Here is a 14832-nt window from a genome sequence, read left to right as displayed (position 1 = left end):
GACACTACCCATGAAATTTAGACAATATTATGTGACAGGGAAGCCCCTGTCCCAAGGAAAAGAACAGGTAAACTTCCCCAGCAGGCATCAAAGGGCTTGGTAAAACCTGGCCTGGAGCAGAATCAGCTGACTCAGCCCAGAGGGAAGGGGCAGAAGCCAAGTTCAGTACAACACAACAGCCAGGGGGGAAGGGCACTGCAAACCAATTATCTCCCCTATTGATCCTTTCCTCAAGGTGAGAAACCTAAACCCAACCCAGGAGGGGGTGGGGTCAGCACTCGTGCTAGAGGGGACCAGCTGCCTCAAATAGAGAGGAGGCAGAGCAAGCAGGGGAGCTCAGCTGGCTCTAATCAAGAGAGTTCAGCTACACGCCAAGACTCCAGAGTTCCAGTTCCCCAACCCAGGACGTTTGCAGGAGGTCAACCCAGCAAAGGAGGAAGTGTTAATTCTGGGAGGTACAGTGCACTGCCTGGCCAATCTTGGGAGGGAGGCCCGGGGTTTTGCCCTCGGAGACATAACGTTCTGAAGGAGCTGGCAGGCAGGCAAAGTGGGGGATGGGTGGAACAGCCTGAAGTTAATGGGTGGAGAAACAGCCCTGACTACAGAACTAATGACTGGGAAATGAGCAGCCTTCTTGATGAAAGTGAGTTTGAAGAGGGCATGGATATAGGAGGGAATGAAATATGAAAGGTCCTTCCTGTCTTATGGGAAATCCAGTCCTGGTGGTTTAAAAACCTTGAGCTAGAGCACAGGTGTCAAAGTCGGTCCTCGAGGGCCAGAATCCAGTCGGGTTTTCAGGATTTCCCCAATGAATCTGCATGAGATCTATTTGCATGCACTGCTTTCAATGCATATTCATTGGGGAAATCCAGAAAACCCGACTGGATTCCGGCCCTCGAGGACCGACTTTGACACCCCTGAGCTAGAGCGAGGCTGTGAACAGGGCAGAAGCAGCTCTGCACTAATTAAAGACCATTTGAGGGAAGTCTGTTTCCAGGCTTTCCAATAAGCCCAGAGGACTCCAGAGGCCAAGTCAGGAGTTGGTAATTGCCTCGGGGAGGGAGACCCTTGGTGGGGGAGAACAAGTAGCCCAGCAGCAGGGTGTACTGGCTGGGGAGCCCATGGACACTGGCTGGGAGTTGCCAGCCTGCTTAGGAAGATGTGGGCTCCAGAAAATTAAAGCATACTCCTGAGTGGGGATTTTGGAAAAACGTTTTTTTTTTTCTTTATGTTTTTGCTGACAAGTACAGGGCAAGTTGCCCACACTGGAGCAAGAGGGATTGCTCCAAAGGACTTATAGGACATTGCCTTGATGAACATATTGTTGGTTTACCATGTTCAAGGATTACAAATAAAAATGAAGCTGTTTTTCTTTTGAGAAATCCCTTTTCCTGGTTTTTCTTTCTACCAGCCATATAAAAGGCGCTACATAAATCTACCTGTGGTCCGGGTCTGGCTTTCCAGCCACCAAGGAACCGGCCCGGTCACAATATAGATGAACAGCTTAGAAATCCATCTAGAAAATAAGTTTCAAAAATATTGAATTAGAAGGGTTTGTTGAGCAAAACATCCATCTGCCCCTTTATGCCACTTTATGGCTGTTTTTCTTTTTTGAAAATGAGCCCCATAAACCTTGAGATGAGTAACCGAGACATTTTCATTTCCCATGCATCCGCAGCATTGTTTGGTTTGTTTGGGTTAGTGTTAGAACATAAGAATTTGCCTCCGCCGGATCAGACCAGAAGTCCATCCCGCCCAGCGGTCCGCTCCTGCGGTGGCCCTTCAGGTCTATCACCTGTGCAGTGGTCCCTGACTCTTCCTATAACCTACCTCAACTCCTATCTGTACCTCTCAATCACCTTATCCTCTAGGAACCTATCCAAACCTTCTTTGAATCCCCTTATCCTCTAGGAACCTATCCAAACATGTTCATTTTCGTTTTGTTGCAATGTCATTAAGACTGCGTACTCATTACCTTACATGCCCTAATTTCCACTTATGCAGCAATTACATTGGTTCACGCATGTGTACCCTCTTTGCAAATGGAAGAAAAGCAAGCCAGAGGATCCCAGAAGAAACCAAACCAACACCGATCGAAGGGTCTAGAAACAATTTTATTGTTCTAATTCAGCACCTAACCCAACATAGCTAGGCGCCATCTTGTTGGGGGCGCCCGCACCTCTCTGCTCCCCCATGCCACACTTGCGCCCTCTCTTCAACCCCCCCCCTCCCCCCGTAGCTCTTTAAATCTTCACCAGCGTTAGCAACTTCTCCGGCTTGCTGCTTGCACCAGCTTGGCTCCCCTCTGAAATCACTTCCTGGTTGCGGGGCCAGGAAGTTACATCAGAGAGAAAACCAGCGCCATCGCCAGGAGCAGGCCAGAGAAGTGGCTCGTGCTGGTGAAGACATAAAGAGGTACAGGAGGAAGGGAGGGTGTCAGTGTGGCATAGGAGGCGGGGGAGGAGTGGGGGTTGAGAGGAGGCGTGTTATAGAGGAAAACACCCTCCAGGGATTCAAGACAAAGTTAGACAAGTTCCTACTGAACCAGAACGTACGCAGGTAAGGCTAGACTCAAATAGGGCACTGGTCTTTGACTTAAAGGCTGCCGTGTGAGCGGACAACTGGGCACGATGGACCACTGGTCTGGCCCAGCAGCAGCAGCACTTCTTATGTTCTTATGGGGTGGAGAGGAGGGCATGGAGGTGCGCCTCCAGCCCGGGCGCCTCCTACTCTGGCTACGCCCCTGATTGAATTATCTCTAAATTATTGGCAGTAATATTGAGATATCAAAACAAAATCCATGGCGCCATAATGTGGCAGGACATTGAAATTTCAAGGCCATGAGCCGATCTATTCTCCAGTCGCATACAATGCCACAACATAATTCTCAACACTTCGGTTCTAAAGCTGTGGGAAATAAAGAAGGGTCTGCCACTCACCTGCGACCTTTTGGAGAGAAAAAAAAATGCATACTTAACAAGTCAGGCGCCTCTTTGAGTTCAATACTTTTATTGAAAGATTTACCGAACAACGGAGTAAACACAAACAAATATGAATCACATCCACAGAGAAACACTTGATGACACTATTAAAATATGTCTCTATTACTCATGACTACTTGACTTTGGTGTTCTTTATTCACCCTGGTGTCGGCCCACACATTGACTTTCATCCTTTTCTCTCTTATGTGCCTTCATTTCTGTGCCAACTGTTCCCTTGAAAAGCATCAGTAGTTATACAGAACTTGATTGTGCCTGGCACTTGTTTGAAAACACTTCTGCCTCTGAAATTGATGCACATTTGAAATGTATCTTTACTGCTGTGTTTCATATGGTGGGGAGGGAGAGTCTGGAAGCTCCATTTTTCTGTCTGTTAGAGTTCCTTCCTAACAAAGATACAGTAAATATAATATGAAGTTGGAGTAGTCTAATGCTCTGGCAATTTTTGTAATGACAATCACTGACAATATTTTCATGAGAAAAAATATACTTGCAGGAAGAGAGAGGAGATTGTTCACACTCATTAATTCATCGCGAAAGAGCAGATGGCAGAGGAGAGAAAACAGACAGCATTCTGTGAAGAAGGAAGTTCAAATAAAGATGTTTAACATACTTTGCTTTTCAGGCTCTAAAAGCATACAGTACATATATATTTAATTTATCTTCGTGGATATTCACACACAAACAACTTTTAGTTTGTTTTCAGATTTTTTTTTTGACTTTCCCAATTGCGGGGTGTTTGATTTGCTTTAGACTAGTCCACAGAAATTTCCTGCTGGTCCACAAGGCCAGCATGTGCATCAGGTCCAAAATAGTGTTCTTCAACCACCAGTCCACGGTGCGATCGATGCGGTGTTATCTTTCAGCCAGCTCCCTCTTCCTCACTGATTCAGTGCACAAAGCCATGGGCAGTGGCTCCTACGGGAAAAAGGAACCAGAGAGCAATGTGTGAAATCAGGACTTTCTGATCCTAAAGATGATATGTAAATCTTGCTTCCTTGAGATATCTCAGGCGTCCAGAAGTGAGAAAGCGATTGAAAAAGGTTATTGGGGTGAAGAGATCAAGGAACTTCACCCTGCATTCTGAGATTGTGACGTACTAGATTCCTTCTTTTCTAGGGATATCTACCAGACAGAGGAGGGTCAGGGGCCTGTGCCTGAACCGGAAGCCTTCTCTCTGATGTTGCAACGTCAGAGAGAAGGTTTTCAGATGAGGCACGGGATGCGCAAGGAGCTGCTGCCCGCAGCTTTGTGCACTGCATCAGTGAAGAAGAGGGAGCCGGCCTGAAGATAATACCAGGAGCAGCATAAAATGGCCAGGCGGGAGCAGGCCAGAAGGTAAGGCAAAGCATGGAGGGAGGGAGACAACAAAGATAGGGGGGAATGATTTTATTTTTGAATTTAGTGATTGAATTATGTCAATTTTGAGAATTTACATCTGCTGTCAGTGTGCTTTGTGTAGTTTAATTTTGTGGTTAACCATTATGTGTTGTTAATAAGATTATATTATTTATCTGTGAAAAATAAATGGAAAAAATAGTGTTACAATTAGTACTATTATGGGGGTGGAGATTGGGTAGAGATGGGCGGAGTCTGGTCCACGACTTAGCCCAGTGTTCTTCAACCGCCGGTCCACGGACCGATGCCGGTCCGCAGAATAATTATTTTATTTTTGCCGGTCTGTAGGTGTAAAAAGGTTGAAAAACACTGCTTTAGACATCATTTGAACAAAATTTACCCCCTCTTCTACGAAACTGCAATAGCAATTTTTAGTGCAGTGAGCCGTGCTGAATGGCCCGCACTGCTCCCGACGCTTATAGAGTTCCTATGAGCATCGGGAACAGCGCAGGCCATTCAGCATGGCTTTCTGTGCTAAAAACTGCTAGTGCAGTTTAATAGAAGAGGGGTTAATATATATTAAAACTTTTTAATATATGCAAATTGATTATACTTACATTAAGAAGTTTTTGCATTTGTTCAATGTTTTTTAAGGTGAGTTAAGTAACTGAATCCACACAACTGTAACACCCCCTTCAGGGCAGCTCTGGGTCTAGGGCCAGACTGGGGGCAGTCTCCATCGGTCCCTCACTCGGTTCGTGCTTGATGCCTCCACTTGGGGAAAAGGAGTGCTAATGGGTGAGTTCACCCTCTTCTCCCCACAGGAAAAAGTTAAAATGAGTTCTGTGTACAAGGATAGCTAATTAATTAAGCAGGTTTATTTGAACTATATACATAGGCCTAGTCATAAAGTTTCAAGTTTTACTAAAACTTGCCATGCAGATGATTACCCATAATTGGAAGAACTATGATCGTTTAAATTTTCCTTTTTGGTGGGCAAATCTTTGCTCCAGCTATAGGTATGAAAGAATGAATGCTGATAGTTTGGGACATAGTAATATTTTTAAATTGGTTTGGGGCCCGTTAACATCTTGTATTACCTCACTATAGTAGGTCTTTGAGTCAGTTTTTGTTTATTTTTGTACACATCCAGGAAAGGGGTGGGGTGTGTGTGGGGGGGTGGGGGGTTATTTCTGTCATAAGTTGATCTTTGAATATTTATACTTGGGATGGGGGGAGGTTGGAAGGATATGACTAATTTGAATATGGTAAGGTTACTGGGGAAATCATTGGGTGGGAGAAAATGGTTGGTTATGTATATTTGTAAGTTAAATGTGCTTATATTGCTTATTATATGTGATATATTGTGTATTGCACTATTGAAGTTTGGAAAATCAATAAAGAATTAAAAAAAAAATTTGATACAATCGCTTATCTGGACTTCTAAGCGAGTTACAAGAAAAAAAAGTAGAACTAAAATAAATATCAATTAAAAATACAGACTATAAATTTAACAAAAAATTTTAAAAACAGGATTAAATGAATAAAACTTAACTAACATGAGACGAAAGGTAAATGGGTAGGAAGTACAATTGAGATAGTAATGGAGAACAATTTGTCATAAACACTTTCAATAGTTTCAATAATTACACACTTATAGCAATATTTATGCAGTTAAACTAACAGTATATTTCAGATATCCAAAACCATTAGCTCAGTCTTGTGAACCTTTCTTTTTTTTTTTTTTAATCTTTATTGATTTTCAAAGCTAATACAAAGTGCCATAAATTATACAGACATGAATAACAAAATAAGCACTTAAATTCCATTAATAACAATGGAGAAGATAAATATCCCTCCCCTCCATCAATTTAATCAAGAAATAATCCAAAAAGATATCCCCCCCAACCACCCTCCCCTTCTTGGACAAGTATAAAAATAAACAAAAAATTTAAACCAAGACAACTATGTTGAATTAACAAAGGATGTCAACGGCCCCCAAATCAAATAATTTGCCATGTCCCAACATATCTGCATTCATCTTTTCGTATTTGTACCCTAAACATAAACTGGCCCACCAAAATGGAAAGTTGAGGCGATCGCAATTCTTCCAATTTGCAGGTTATCATCTGCATACCTATCCCTGTCATAATCAAGAAGAGTCTGCCTTAGTAGCAATCCATGGGCGGCTTGATATGCAGCAATGTTCCACATATAATTGCCTCATACATCAAAGGGATTGTTGATTCCAGTATGAGGTTAATCTGTCCCCATATTGACTTCCAGAAGCTGAGTATCAAAGGACAATAGAACAACAGATGATCCAGTGTCCCAATGTCTAGATGACAGTGCCAGAATCTATTAGATTTAGAACTGTCTAACTCAGGGGTGCCCACACTTTTTGGGCTTGCGAGCTACTTTTAAAATGACCAAGTCAAAATGATCTACCAACAATAAAATTAAAAAAAAACACAACGCACACTGTACGCATAGAAAATGTTAATTATCATTCCTATTCCAGGGTTTTTCAAAGAGGTCAAAGCAGATGACTCTAAGCACTATCACCTCAGTAACTACCATACAAAAATAGGCAAATATACCCCCCTCCCTTTTTACTAAATCACGATAGCAGTTTTTAGAGCGCAGGGAGCTGCGCTGAATGCCCAGCGCTGCTCTCGACGCTCATAGGCTCCCTGCGCTAAAAAACTCTATTGCGGCTTAGTAAAAGGGGACCTTAGTGTAAAATATAGACAGCAGATATAAATTGAGACACATTTCGATCACTAAATTTAAAATAAAATAATTTTTCCTACCTTGTCTGGTGATTTCATGAGTCTCTGGTTGCACTTTCTTCTTCTGACTGTGCATCCAGTCTTTCTTCCCTTCTTTCAGCCTGTATGCTTCCTCTCCTCCACACCTCATTCCCTCCCCCAACTTTTCCTTCCTCTCCCCTGCCCTTTCTTTCTCTCTGCCTCCCTTTCCTTTTTTTCTGTTTCTCTTCTTTCCTTCTGTCTCCCTGCCTGCCCTTTTTCTTTCTTTCTTTCTCCCTGCCCTCCCCCAAGACACTGCCACTGCCATCGGGGACCCAAACTGCCATCGGGGACCAGGACCCAAACCGCCACCAATAACAGGCCCAAAAGCCGACGCCGCCCCAACCTCTCCCTGCTTCGGCCGACCAGCATCGCGAGGAACTGTTGGGGGAAATGCTGCCGGGTCCTGCCTTCGCGGAAACAGAAAGTAGGCAGGACCCGGCAGCAAGAAGAGGAAATGCTTCACTAACATGTCTCCCGCCTTAGCCCGTAGCGAACGCTTGCTTCAGGGCTCTCAACATGTGCGTGCCGGCTTCCCTTCTCCCCTCCCCCCCTCCCCGGGCATAACTTCCGGTTTCGGAGGGAAGAGAAGAGAAGCCTGCACGCACACGTTAGAGCCCGGAGCATAAGTTCGCTATGGGCTGAAATCTCCAAGCCGGTTTTTTTTTAATGTTCAGCAGCGGCAGATGACAGCTGGGCGGACCGCCCAGCTAAAAGGCCCTAGGGAGAACACTGGAGAGGAAGGCTGATCGGCCCGTAGATCAGGACGGCAACACGAGTGCGATCGACTCGAGTTGCCTTCCTGAGCTACTGGTCGATCGCGATCGACGCGTTGGGCACCCCTGGTCTAACTTATGTAACCTAACAGGGGTCCAAGAAGATCTATGTAACAGAAAAAAACATGTTTGTCTCATAGATGTTGATGCCTTCCGCCCGGCGTGGAAAGATCGCTCCTGCCCCGAAAACCCTCTAGACCACCCAGGTAAGGCCGGGAAGGCGGCAGGGAGGTGGGGGTGGGTCAGAGCCGGATAATCGCGGTTTTTCGCCATTCGCAGTCCGGCTCTGCCTGTATCCCCCGCGAATAACGAGGGAGAAGTATAGGTTTTCAATAATTTCCTACGCTGCTGGTAAGAGACAGAGCTAACTAACAGATTTACAAACTCTTTATCACAAGAAGCTGCCTGAAAAGATAGGAGTCGTTAAAAATAGTTCTTGTATAAATGACCCTTTACCGATGGAAAAGCAAACAAATTATAATTATGTCTTGGGTGTTGTGAATTAATGAATAAAAAAAGATCCACAGGATAATCAGGTGCTAAACCATGTAAGACTTTATAGCATATAGAAACATGATGGCAGATATACACTTCTCCCTCCGGATTCGCGGGGGATAGGGGCAGAGCCGGACCGCGAATGGTGAAATACCGTGAATATCTTCTGGTCCGGCTCTGACCCACCCCTGCCTCCCTCCCGGCATCCCGGCCTTACCTGGTGGTCTAGCGGGCTTTCGGGGCAGGAGCGATCTTCCTACGCCGGGCGGAAGGCTAAACTGTGGGGGATTTTTTCTTTTTTTCCCCTCCCCAAAAAAATCGCAAATATGTGAAATCGCAATTGCCAAGACCGCGAATGGGGAGGGGTAAGTGTACAGTATATTAGGGTCTAATATTAATATGCATAATATACAGTTTACTGGTTACAATTTGCTATAATTGTCTTTACAGTGCAAGGTTTTCAGTATGAGTTATATTCTAATTTGACAAACAAAGTTACAGTGTATGATTCAATTTATCCTTATGTGACACATACTGGTTCTGGAACCAATAAAATTTTCTTTGTAGTCTATCAGTCAAGGGTAGGGGCTTAGGTGAAGAGATTACATTACATTAGTGACTTCTATTCCGCCTGTACCTTGCAGTTCTAAGCGGATTACAGTATAAGATAGCTGGACGTTTCCAGGAAGTTACAATTTACAGTATAAGATTGCTGGACATTTCCAGGAAGTTGACATTTAGGGGACGCTTACACAGTAGATGCAGGGGACGCTTATACAGTGGATGCAGGGGAATTACAAATTAGGGGAGTTGAATAAAAGGCAAAGGGGAGAGATAGGATCACTAGAAGGGAAGAAGAGGTTTAGGGTTGGTTTCTTGAAAGATATGTTTTTATTGCTTTTCTAAAGTTGAGGAGTACACGAGATCTGATCTGCGGGGGAAATCGATTCCAGTGGCTCGGTAAGAAGTGGAAGTGGGACCGTTGATTTACAGTTTGCAGTTGAAGGGCACACTCAGGGGGCATTTTGAGGCATATTTCATCCTGAGAGTGGAAGGACCGGTTTGGCATATTTGGAGGAAGCTTAGTGGTCACGTAGGCTAATGCCATGTCATGTAAGAATTTGAGTGCTAGCATCAGACCCTTGAAGACACAATGTTTGGCTACGGGCAGCCAGTGGGCTGATGTTAGAGCCTGGGAGACAGGGTTGCGGGAATGGAGATTGTTCAGAAGCTTAATCGCTGTGTTTTGAATACGCTGGAGACATATATTCTTTACTGTGAAACTGTTGAATAGCACATTGCAGTAATCCATGCGGGAGAGTACTAAGGCATAGAGTAGTTTGGCAATTAGTAGGTTTCAATTTGCTGATTTTGAGTTTATCTCATGGATTGTATTTATGTGTATATTTGGTAATTATACTAGTTATGTTTAACACAATTGTAAGTTTTATGTTAAACTGTACCGCCTGTACAACACCTTAGGCAAATCTCTTCATAAAAGTGGTTAATAAATCCTAATAAATAAATATATAGAAATATACATATATTCAGTGCCTTCTGGTTCTTTGCTGTATTTTGTCTGAGAGGAAATTTGCCTTTTTCAGTCTTTATCTCAACTGTCAGATTTTGTAGTATAGAATGGTATACCATACCTATTGTTGCCATACTTCAGGGTTATCTTGTTTATATTTATTGTTCATCAGTAAAAAGTTTAAACAAAAATAAAACAAAAACCTCTTTCAGTTTTATGTTTAATCCAAAAATTCAAATAAAAAAAAAATGCACTACATTTTCATGATAAAATAAATCTTAAAAAAGCAAAACCACACACACACATCTCAAATAAACAATGAGTTACAATCACTTATATATGAAAAGTTCATACTATTCTTATTTTGTAGAGGTGGTGTTATAGTTAAAACTAACACCTTAGTTCACTCACCCTCAAATAGTATCTGGAAAAAAAAGATTCCTGGACAACATTCAAATAGGTCAAAATACAATGAGACCACACCAGGCATATGAATGGGACGTGAGCAAATCAACACAGGTAGTGTTGTGGCATAAGACTTGATCAGGAGTCCGTATCAAATCAGTTCTTTTCTGAACTAAACTTCCTTTTTTTTTTTAATTCTCCCTCTTGGAGCGGGATGTCCGTCCCCCTTTCTTCTGCTTATTAGATTATTTCTCTTATCTTCTCTATGTCCTTGCTCTTTTTTCTCTCCTTTCTCTCCTCAACTCTTATTGCTTCCTCTTCAGGTTTTTTCTTGGTTCTTCCGGACCCTCTGGATTTCCCCCAAGTATATTTCTGAGATATTTTGTATGTCATTCCACTGGTTTTCTGGATGGTTCTGTTGAACCTTATTGTTCACTTGTTAAGTTTTGGTTCTTTTCTCAGTGTTAATTACTGATTTTTTTTTCTTTTGTTACTGAAAACCCAATAAAAATATTTGAAATCAAATCAAAACTTCCTGTGCAATTGTGTGATCAGTGCAAAGTTTGTTCTAACCCACAACTCGTCTTGTGCTTATATTTTGTAATGATCGGAAAAGCACTAATTTGATTCGGACTCCCGATGAAGGTTTATGCTACAACATGGCCTTTGTTGAGTACTGTGTTGGCAATAAAGATTTGATTTGTGTATATCCCATTCATACACCTGGTGTGGTCCCACTGTGGGACCTCTTTCTTCTTGTTTGGTGTCAACATTCAAATAACCCATTCCCCTCCCCCCCCTCTCAAGAAAAAATTATTGGAATTAGTATAGATTCCAACTCTTACCAATATAGTTGCTAGAACTTTTCTTTTTTTTTTTTATATATTCTTCATTCATTTTCAAAATTACATTAAGTGTAAAATATATTCTTTCACAGTAACAATAAATATATCGCTTATAAACAATCATTGGTACATTATATAAATTTTATCCCTTCCCCTTTCCCATCCCTCCCATTCATATCTTCCATTATTATATAATATATGTAATAATAAAAATACCCCCTCCCTATATCCTGAACTGATAATTAAAAGGGAAATAATTTTACTTAATCCTTACAATATTTTGTTAATGGTTTCCACACATCCTGAAATTTCTTAAAGTATCCCCTTTATAAAGCAATAAATCTTTCCATTTTATAGATATTGCATAAAGAATTCCACCAAAAGTTATAATTTAATCTCTTCCAATCCTTCCAATTGTATGTGATTTGCTGAATGGCAACACCAGTCATTATTAGTAATAATTTATTGTTGTTAGCAGAAATCTGACTTTTTGCTCTCATTTCCATACCAAATATCACAGTATCATAAGATAATGCCACTGGGTTATCTAATAAATTATTAATTTGGTCCCAAATTGATTTCCAAAAATTCATAATATATGGGCAATGAAACAATAAATGATCTAAAGTTCCTACTTCTAGATGACAATGCCAGCATCTATTAGACAAAGAACTATCTAATTTTTGCAACCTAACAGAGGTCCATAACGCTCTATGTAACAGAGAAAAACCTTATTTAGATAAAGAAAAGGAAGGGGTTGCTAGAACTTTTCACTAAAAATGTTCAATAATGCTGGGGGGGGGGGGGGGGTTGTTACTATTCAAATGTCTCATGCATAGTTTTTTTTTAAAATTTGCAAATCAGGAAGAAGGGGTGGGATAGGGCAGTATGCCTTTTGCTTTGACTGTTCACCAGGAGCTGTGTTTTATAAGTGTGACAAAGATTTGTTTTGCTGGAGCAGAGAAGTGATGTTCCTATAATTCATCTTCACTCTGACAGAATAATATAGTCATAGCTGATGACAGGTGCTAATTGCATGTTTGATTGCACATCCTTCCATCTAAGTGAACTACAGTAGCATCCTGTTATACAAGAGACAATCTGATCCTGTCTAAAAGTATGCACAAAAGTTAAAATAATATTAAAATACAAATACAATACGGTTGCTAGATTGATTACAGGGGTTCCTAGGAGCTCACATATATCTCCTATACTGAAACTGTTACACAGGCTGCCATTTTAAGTACATTTTAAGATCATTGCAATCATCCATCAGATATTGTACCATATTGCTCTAAGGGTACTACAAGAATTGCTTGAAATTTACCAACCCAGAAGAAATCGAAGGTCTGAAAGCTCTATGAAATTGAGTTCATAGGAGAGGACGCCTATTATTCCTGTTAGAATTGGAGCATCAATGATGTCAGTGGCGGGTGTCATACTTTGGAATGCTCTGTCAGGTACACTGTGATTTTGTGTTGGACAGATCAATTTTAAAGAAAATGTTGAAAACGCAGCTCTTGGTTAATGCTTTCCTATGAAAATGTTGCTACTTCTGTTCTTCCTGTAAGATACAGTGGCAACGAATATCTGGGGTTTAACTTTTTACAGTTTTATTAATGAACGTTTAATTGATAAGATGTCTGTCTATTGTCTGTTCATATCCATGCATAGCTTTATTTGATTTGATTTGATTTCTTATATACCGCTATACCGTGAGGTTCAAAGCGGTTTACAATGAAGATAGATTAAAGATACATTAAAATAAAATAAATTAAAATGGTACTTTGGATTTCCCTAGCTGTCCCGAAGGCTCACAATCTAGCTATGTAGTATCTATGTAGTATATAAATCTATGTAGTATATAAATTTTTAAATATATAAATAAAAATCATACCATACAAATGTGTTAATAGTATCAATACCTGTCTGTAGAATAGCAGCATCTAGCATAGGAAATCTTTATTTATTTATTTAAAAATGTCTTACTTGTTATATCCTACAATTCTATGAAAGTTACAAAATACATTCATAATTTAAAACAAATACAATCAATAAACCACAATGTAATGACACAAAAATAAAATCAAATGTACATAATACAACAATCTTTTCACCATCTCCTCAGTCACCTCTGCTCGCCTACTAAAGCATCACAAAGGTGTCTTTGAGAACCTGGTGGATGGGCTAGCGAATTATATAGAAGACGACCCAGGCCCAGTGAGGCCAACCAAAACCTACTATACTGTTATATAGGTGCCACCTGCAGCCATAAGGGCTATTGGGGTGGTAGACAGGTGGGTATAGTAGGTTTTGAGGGAGGGGGTTAAGGTGCAATGTACTTCTGGCACCCTTTATTTGAAGTTCACAGCAATGCCCCCTAAGATGTCTCATTGCTCTGTTGGCATGTTTGTGTGGCCAGTCCATCATAATGATGGCCACTCCCTTGTCTAAATGATCTGGGTTTGGATGTTTCAACTTGGATTACAAAGCAAGCATACATAAAATTAAAAAAACTACCAAAAATACAAATTCAAACAAAAACATTCTAAAATACAGACTCAACAACAACAAAAAAAAATTCAACAAATAAAAATGATCCTAGAAAATAATTACATCAAAGCAGTAATTCCTTATTCATTGAAGGCTTTTACAAATAAGTAAGTTTTTAGCAGTTTTTTGAATGATCCAAAGTTAGAACATAATCTTAATGGTCCATTCAGTTCCAGATCATATATTTTGCATTCATACTGCTTTGTCTCAGATAACATTAGATTGCCTTTGCTATCTTTGGCCATTTTGAGGAGGAAGCAGTACAACCACTATATCAGAAGATAATAGCCTAATGTTGAGGTACCCTTATTATCTAAGAATGGCAAAGAGTTGAAAAAAAAAATTAATATTAGAAAAATACTCATGGGGTCGGTGGCTGGGCGCACCGCATAAACAAAAGTTACAGGTCTAGAAAGGGAGAAGGATTTGTGGCATTCCAGAGACTATAACACTTAACCATGCAATTTATAGGGGTGTGCAGCCAGATAATTGTTATATTGTGTTTCCCATATTTTTCCAGTAATGCCCAAAGGTATCAAAATCGAAAGGAAATTAAAGTAAATCACTAAGGAAATAAGATGATGAAGAAAAGGAAGAAAAGTACAGGAAGGCAAAACATGAAGAAAAATCATGTGTTAAAACACAACTCCTTAGCTCTGCGGAAGACTAAGAACTTGTTTTGTCAAATGAAATATGGGAATTAGGCTCATTGTATATGTTTGAGAGCTGGTTGCTGAACTGTTTTCTGCTTTAGGCATGTACTGTGTATGTATTAGTGTTTATTTAATACTATGTAAGTATTTGCTGTGACCCATTTTGCATAATGCGGGATACAACTGAATAAACTCATAAAGATGTTAACAATATACTGTATTTGTTTGCATCAGTAGACATACTGGTCTGATTTTATATTCTATATTCTGTAACAGTGCATGCAACTTAAGAAAGGCCATTATTCACTCATGTCCCTCCCCTGGTCATGCCCCTTTTGAGATCCACGCAATAGAATTAGAACATAAGAATAGCCTTACTGGGTCAGACCAATGGTCCATCAAGCACAGTAGCCCGTTCTCACTAGTA

General features: G+C 40.8%; 1 long non-coding RNA gene across 1 annotated transcript; it reads left to right on the top strand.

Annotated features, from left to right (window-relative positions):
- The first annotated feature begins 337 nt into the window (after positions 1–337).
- On the top strand, positions 338–14602 carry LOC117362151. The gene is made up of 3 exons (XR_004539814.1): positions 338–455; positions 4992–5135; positions 14273–14602. It is a non-coding gene; the product is annotated as an uncharacterized LOC117362151 (long non-coding RNA).
- Positions 14603–14832: the final 230 nt, after the last annotated feature.

The sequence above is a fragment of the Geotrypetes seraphini genome, chromosome 6 (assembly GCF_902459505.1).
Source record: "Geotrypetes seraphini chromosome 6, aGeoSer1.1, whole genome shotgun sequence".
NCBI classification, from domain to species: Eukaryota; Metazoa; Chordata; class Amphibia; order Gymnophiona; family Dermophiidae; genus Geotrypetes; species Geotrypetes seraphini.
This window is presented reverse-complemented; position numbering and strand designations above follow the sequence as displayed.